The sequence below is a fragment of the Colossoma macropomum genome, unplaced genomic scaffold (genome assembly GCF_904425465.1).
Source record: "Colossoma macropomum unplaced genomic scaffold, Colossoma_macropomum, whole genome shotgun sequence".
NCBI lineage: Eukaryota > Metazoa > Chordata > Actinopteri > Characiformes > Serrasalmidae > Colossoma > Colossoma macropomum.
This window is the reverse complement of record NW_023494786.1, coordinates 10981162-10988369: the sequence shown is the minus strand read 5'-3', so window position 1 is coordinate 10988369 and position 7208 is coordinate 10981162.

The following is a 7208-nucleotide window of genomic DNA, read 5'->3' as shown; positions in this document are numbered from 1 at the left end:
GTACAAGTGCTAGTTATAGTACAGTTATAGCTACTTATCTTTCCACAGTTCACACTGCAGACAATTTATCCTGCTCATTTTGGGGCAAGCAGATTTGAGGTCCCTGTCTGAGCAAAGCCTAAACTCACTGACAATTTCATCAAGTACACATCCTTTTTTCTATACTCTTTGTCCATTTTATCAGCTCCACTTACCGTATAGGTGCACTTTGTAGTTCTACAGTTACAGACTGTAGTTCATCTCTTTCTCTACCACTTTCTATAGTCAGGACCTCCAAAGAACCACCATAGAGCAGGTATTATTTGGATGGTGGATCATTCTCAGCACTGCAGTAACACTGACGTAGTGATGGTGTGTTAGTATGTGTTGCGCTGGTCTGAGTGGATCAGACACAGCAGTGCTACTGGAGATTTTAAACACCTCAGTGTCACTGCTGGACTGAGAACAGTCCACCAACCAAAATCATCCAGCCAACAGCGTCCTGTGGGCAGTGTCCTGTGACCACTGATGAAGGACTAGAGGATGACAAATCTGTGATGATCACACATTTTGTGGTGATTTCCACTACCAAGTGACCGGCAGCACACCTTAGTACCCATGCAGAATTTGGTTACCCTTCTTGCCGGGAAACCATCGGTGCTCAACTGGAATGTATGGGTGCACATTTTATTACATCTCACACTGTCCACAGTGCTGTCTTAAGTCATGAATAAAGAATTTCAACCAAATAACGCAGAGCTTATGCCTGCAGATCAGTCCGACCAATCAAAAGCAAGCAAGCATGTGCTGTGAACATGACAAGGCAACCACAACTGACTGGCAGTCTGGCACACTGCATTCAGCATTCAAGCTTTAAGACAGAAAATGTATAGAACATTCACAGAAAATAATCACAATTTAAATCACAGTCATAATATTGGTCAGGAAAATTGCAATTAGATATTTTTCCCAAATATATCAGCCCCCAGTATTGGTCCTGTTTACAAATGATGCAGAGAAACAGATGGACATTCTGTAATTGTGGAACTACAAAGTGCATATATGTGCAAAATGGACCTGATACAATGGACAATGAGTTTAGAAATAAGGTGGGTGTACCTTGTGGCAGTGAGTAAAGGTGTGATTCATTATACTACTGTAGCATCCATTATAATCTCAATCAACATAATCTAAACACCTCCCTAATCACTCAGATTATACAGCCAACTTGGGCCCCCCTTGTGAAATTGCATTATCCTAAGTGAAAAAAACTCCACATTTCAATGCACAATTACTCTGTATTTGCAGAATTGAACATATTGGGGGGAAAATGCAGGAAAAACGTGACCTTATGAAGTCATGTCATATTTTATATTTCATGTTTTTTCCAATATATTAAATTCAGCAAATAAATATAATTGTGCACTACAATTTGCAGAAACTGTCATATTTGAGTTTGTTCCCCTTGACTAGGGGTGTTCAAAGATTTGCACACGACTGTACGTTACTAGGACATCATGACTTCTCCAGAAAATGTGTTTCATTAAGTGGGGGTTTGTAAGGAGACTAGAAGGGCACATGCTGAGCAGAGGAGGAGGGGGGTTGTCAGCTGTTAATAATCAAGGAGCTGGAGGCCACTGCGGATGACGTCAAGCATTCCTCTCTCCCAACACGCTGCCTCTGATCTAGCCCTGCCGCCAGTGAACTGTACACTTCTCTTCACATGCCTCCCTCATACTTTCCGCCTGGAGCTTATTAATGTTAGCACAGGAGTCCTTTACGCTCGCCCTCTCCGAGCCCCAGGTGTGTCGAGGCCGCCGCCGCTCCCTCCTGTTTACATAACACCCTGCTAAGCTCTTTCATCTGTTCTTGTCTTCCTCTGCTGATCGGAAAGAAGCAGCTCTCAGAGGAACTGCTCTGGTTGAAGGGGCTCAGGGTTCGCAGTCTACTTCCCATCCCGTACTGTTCAACATGACCATGAAAGAGAGGAAGTACTGTGGCTGATGTTGATGACTAATCAGCTGTACAACCGATTTTGCCCAAGAGAGTGCAAAATATATCCTAAGTCACAAAAGGTTAGAGATGGAGGAAAGGCTGCACAGACAGACAGCCATTTTAGCAACAGTGGGCTTTTCTCTGCGTCTCTTTCGTATCATGGAAAACCTCACCTGTTTGAAATAAGAGATTGATGTAGTGTGTTTACATTGTTAAAGCCATTCACTCCCCAGTTTATACAGCCCAAGCATGGAAATTAAGATGCATAAACACTGAGTTTTGAATGACAACACACAAAAAAAACATTGCATTTACATATATCTGTCTATTTAGCCTGCAGCAGTTTAGCCCCACCCATTTATGATGGAGTTATAAGGAGTGTTTCTTTGACTGTTTGTTGAATGGCAGCCTGTTTAACTCTACACTCTTAAAAATAAAGATGCCAAAAAGGGTTCTTTGCACAATGCCTTAAAATAGCCACTTTTGGTTCCCTTGAGAACCATTCGGCGGATGGTTCTTCAAAGAACCTTTTTTGTAAAAGAGGTGAATAGGTGTAAAGAACCTTTTCTTAAAACTGAACCTCCACATAATGTACAGAACCCTTAAAGTTGTAAAGAATCTTTCCATTACATAAGGTTCTTTAAACCTTTAGAAGGTTCTTCACACTCACAAATCCCTTTTTCCTTAAGGAACCAAACAGAATGGTTATCCTACGTCAAAAATGTCTCAAAGAACCATTTGTGGCACCTTATTAAGAGTGTAAGGATGAAGAAAGTTTGGAAAATGGTCAAGTGAAAATGAACTATGACTGTTTTTGGTACAAAAAGCCACATAAAGGTCATAAGTGGACTTTAAGGGGAGAAAGTAAATACAAGGTACCAAAAGCAGTTCTTTGGAAATAATACCAAAAAAGAATCACCTTCTTTTCCTTAAAGAACCTTTCAATGGAGAATTCTTTAAAAAAATTTAGTGAGTTTGAGTGCAAAGGTTCTGGATCATTTAAAGGGTTTTTCCAAGAACTTAAGATATCCAAGCCAAGAACCATTTAGGAACCTGCACCATTATCCCTGTAGCCACTGTCTTACATTACAGATGTGCAGATGTTCCTCAGTGTTCCAACAGTGAGGGGGTACACAGATTACTCCATAATGTGTGAGGCCTACTTCTGCTTCTGTGTGTGCCTTTTAATCATAATGAGAACATTTGTTCTCCAAATGAGTCTCTTTGTTGCTCTTTTTTTTTAGTACATTGGCACTAAAAATATATGAGAGAGCCCTAAGGAGCAATTTTCTCCAATTTTGCAATGTAGTTTTCTCAGCATGGATGCCCATTAGTAATGGTCGAGGGAGGTTTAGTCTTTATATAAGAGTTCAGCGGCTGAATGGATCCTTGTAAACCTCCTGGTAATGCTTTTAAAGAGTAACGTACTGGTGTAGCAGGTAGAGTACAGCTGTTTCTCAACAAGCACATTATTGACTAAAAAATAGCCAAGGTCTCCTGCCTGCTGCATAGCAGGGTCTCCCAGTTCACTGTGTTGTCAACATTTTGCAACAGCAAATACATCAGCAGCCACTAGTGACTTACAGGTAGTCATTTTTGTAAGGATAAGCCCAAGACGCAGAATAATGACCAGTTTACATGACCTAGTGATTACATGGAGCATCTCCAGACATATAATATAGGACCAAAATGTAGTGCAGGAAGATAAATTGTGACATTCTGTATTATGTAATGTCAAAATAATTAAAAAGATTTCGTTTTTTTCCATATGTAATGTCATAACATGATCTAATTTAATCTAATCTAATAAAATAATATTACTCAACAATAACATGTACAGGACAGTGCAGTGGGAAGTCACAGGGTGGTCACAGGCACAGAAATAGCTTTTCCTTTCCACAGAGGTCAGACTGACAGTGGCCATCAGTCCTCATACTTATGTCACGACAAACCATGGAAATGGAAGTGAACCAGTTGTGTACAACTAAGAAGCACAGGGTCAATGCTGATAGGCTGCCTTATGATCTGGCTGCTTGTGAATTCTTAGTATAGTCAATGATGATTAAACAGAAGACTGAAATAATCAACATTGAACATGTGGATTTTAAGGAGACTCAAAGGCCTGAATTGCTGTTTCACAGTAAAAATGTAAATGAATGACTGCCAAATGTAATGAGTGACCTACCTACAGCATCCACTGTCATTAGAGGCAAACCTTAGAGGTCATGTGTAAATGACCTGCTCATAAACAGCCTTGACTCATCCTGCTTGTTTCGGGTGTCTCGCCACAAAGAAAATACCGCTCATTATCCAGACCTGTAATCATTTGTAAATTGATAATGTAAGTTACCTGAATGTGCTGACAATGTGCCACATTTTCATGCTGTGAATCTCCCGTTCTAGCACATCCCAGAGATGTTCTACTGGATTCAGGTTGATGACCGGGAAGGCCACTGATGTTCATGAGACCAGTTTGAGATGACAATTGCTTTCTGACATGCATCATGCTGGAAGTAGCCATAAGAAGATGAGTAAATTGTGACCATGAAAGGTTGCATATGGCCAGCAACAATACTCAAACATGCTGTGTCATTCAAGTGATGGTTGATTGGTAATAATGGCCCAACACCATTACAAAACCTCCACCAGCCTGGATTGTTGACACAAGATAGGCTGGGTTGATGGATTCTCGCAGCTGGCGCCAAATTTTGACCCTACCATCTGTGTGCCTGTGTGCAGAAATCAAGATTCAACAGACCAGGCTACATTTTCCAGTCTTCAGCTGTCCAATTATGGTGAACCTGTGCCCACTACAGCCTCAGCTTACTGTTCTTAGTGACGGAAGCAGAATCCGATGTGTTTTTTTGCTGTTGTAGCCCATCCACCTTAAGGTACGATGTGTTCAACATGATGCATTTTGATATGCTTTTCTGCTCACCACTTTTGTACAGAGTGGTTATCATAGCCTTTCTGTCAGCTCAAACCAGTCTGGCCATTCTCCGTTGACCTCTCTCATCAACAAGTATATATTTTATATTGGAGTATTTCAACCTGGGCTGATTTTTGAACAAGTTGCAATACAGGACAGCCAATCAGAACAGAGATCATTTAGATATTAGATGTAAATGAAAAGTCACAAAAACAGCCTGTTTGATTTTCTAAAACATTTAGAAAATGGTCTTGTAAAACCGAATTATTTGGAACATAATCTTGTACAAATGTCGTAAGTGGACCTCATAAAAAAATAAAAGAAAGAAATATGTGGAATATGGGTCTTTTAAGGCTGCAGTTTGACTTAATCTACAATACAAAAGGCCAAAGATTCATAAACACATAAGACCAAAAATATTCACCCACTCAACTATTCATTATTCACCAAGCAAATAAACGTGTAAAATGTCTTGTGGAAAAAGGGGTTAACCTCCCCATTAACAGCAATGTGAGAAACTGTGAGTCACCACTGTGAATGCACACAGAATAGTACATTATCCAACATCCTGAAGCAGCCACCCTTAACAGTCTATAAACAAGCCCATACTTCCAGTCTATGTTTGGTCTCCCAAGTGTAGGGAAAATGCCCGTAACCCAGATCACAGATGCACGAAGAGGAGTGCTTAAGGGCCTCCTCAGTCGGCGGTCAGATGATACATAGGCCTCCTTGTGTTTATACAGCTTCTGAAAATGGGCCACTCTGTTTGCTTGTGACGTGAGGTGATGTGAGGAGAGGCCCGTAACTGAGCAGCTGTTGCAGTGGCCCAATTAGCCCCAATCCTCGCCATGGCTTTCGAAATCAATGGTTGTGTCTTAAATCGACCCCTAGTTCTATACTTGAATTATTATCTATGGAACAAAAGAGAGCTACCTTACTGGGCCATAAAGTAGACCAGCACTGTTTCTCAATGCCAAGAACACAAAGAACAGACTTTTTTTCTGCAAAGAAAGCTCTTGCCAACGTACCTTGCAAGACTGAACTTGCAAGAATATGAGAACAGAGAATACATCTAGAAAAGTTTGAGATGTTATTGCGGGTCAACTAAAGCCTCCTCCCAACTTTAAACAAGCTTTTAAATTAAGCATTGTTTGTTCCAGCTTAGCAAAGATTTGATAACTTATATTGCCCATTTTCAGTTTTAAAAAAGTTCTAAAAAAAAAAATACATGACTCCTCCACCACCAGGGCCAGCTCTAGACTATAGGAGGCCGTAGGCAAGATCAAACTGGTCGTTAACTGTTACATACAAAGTAAAAAGTATGTTATCTGAATATTTTGTAAGTGAGACACTGTGTGCCCTTGTTTGTTAATAACTATATAGTCTCATTGGGACATGCAAAATAGCAAAAGCGGTTAAAATGCCCATCAATAGCTTCTATGAATTACTCTCATCAAAGTCTGTTTTTGCCTTCTTACTGCTTATACCCAGTTAATCGCATAAGCTGCAGTTGACATTTCTAAAGCAATTCTTTGACATTAGAATGACCACACTTTCACAGCACACTGCTGTTGAGGCATCTAATGCAAAACATTGCAGAGAAATGTCAAGTAATATGACTAGTGTACCTGCGTTACATGCATTTGTTCAAGCTTGCTTATTATCAGTAACATTTGCATTTGGTCAGAGAGGGAATGGGGTGGGATCTTGATCAGAGGAGTATTATGGGATGTCATTAGTCAATGAACGTTCTAGTGCCCTATCCTAGAAAATGGCTGAATCATCAGCTAGTTTGTACCTACAAAACAAGGGGTGGATTTGAGACACACCTAATTCACGGCTGGCGCCATTTAGAGGCAGCAGCAGCAGCAGGGACTGAGCTGGCACTCACTGACGTCAACACAACGTCCCATAAGACCGGGCAGACGGAGGTGTCTGAAAAAAAGCAAAAAGCGGGAGGGGGGCAAAGGGGGTGACGATTCAAATCCTCTTGAAAGCACTGAAAGCTCTTTTTTCCCCTCCTGGATCACGCACCTTTTTTCGCAGGGAAAGGTATTGTCGTCACACTGTGCCTTCTGTGAGAGTTTAATGGAGATGACAGAAGTGCAGGGTGCTGATGGGTGTTTTTTTTTTTTCGTTGAGACTGTGTCCTGGATAACTTTGATTAGAACACAAGGAGTGTGTTTTCTTATGCAACCCCCCCCCACCCCCACATCCCCCCCCATTACCCGTTATGAAACAGCCTAACAGTGTCATGTCTGAGGCAAAGGTCAGTGTCGTGCAGTTACAAAAGCCCGAATGTAAT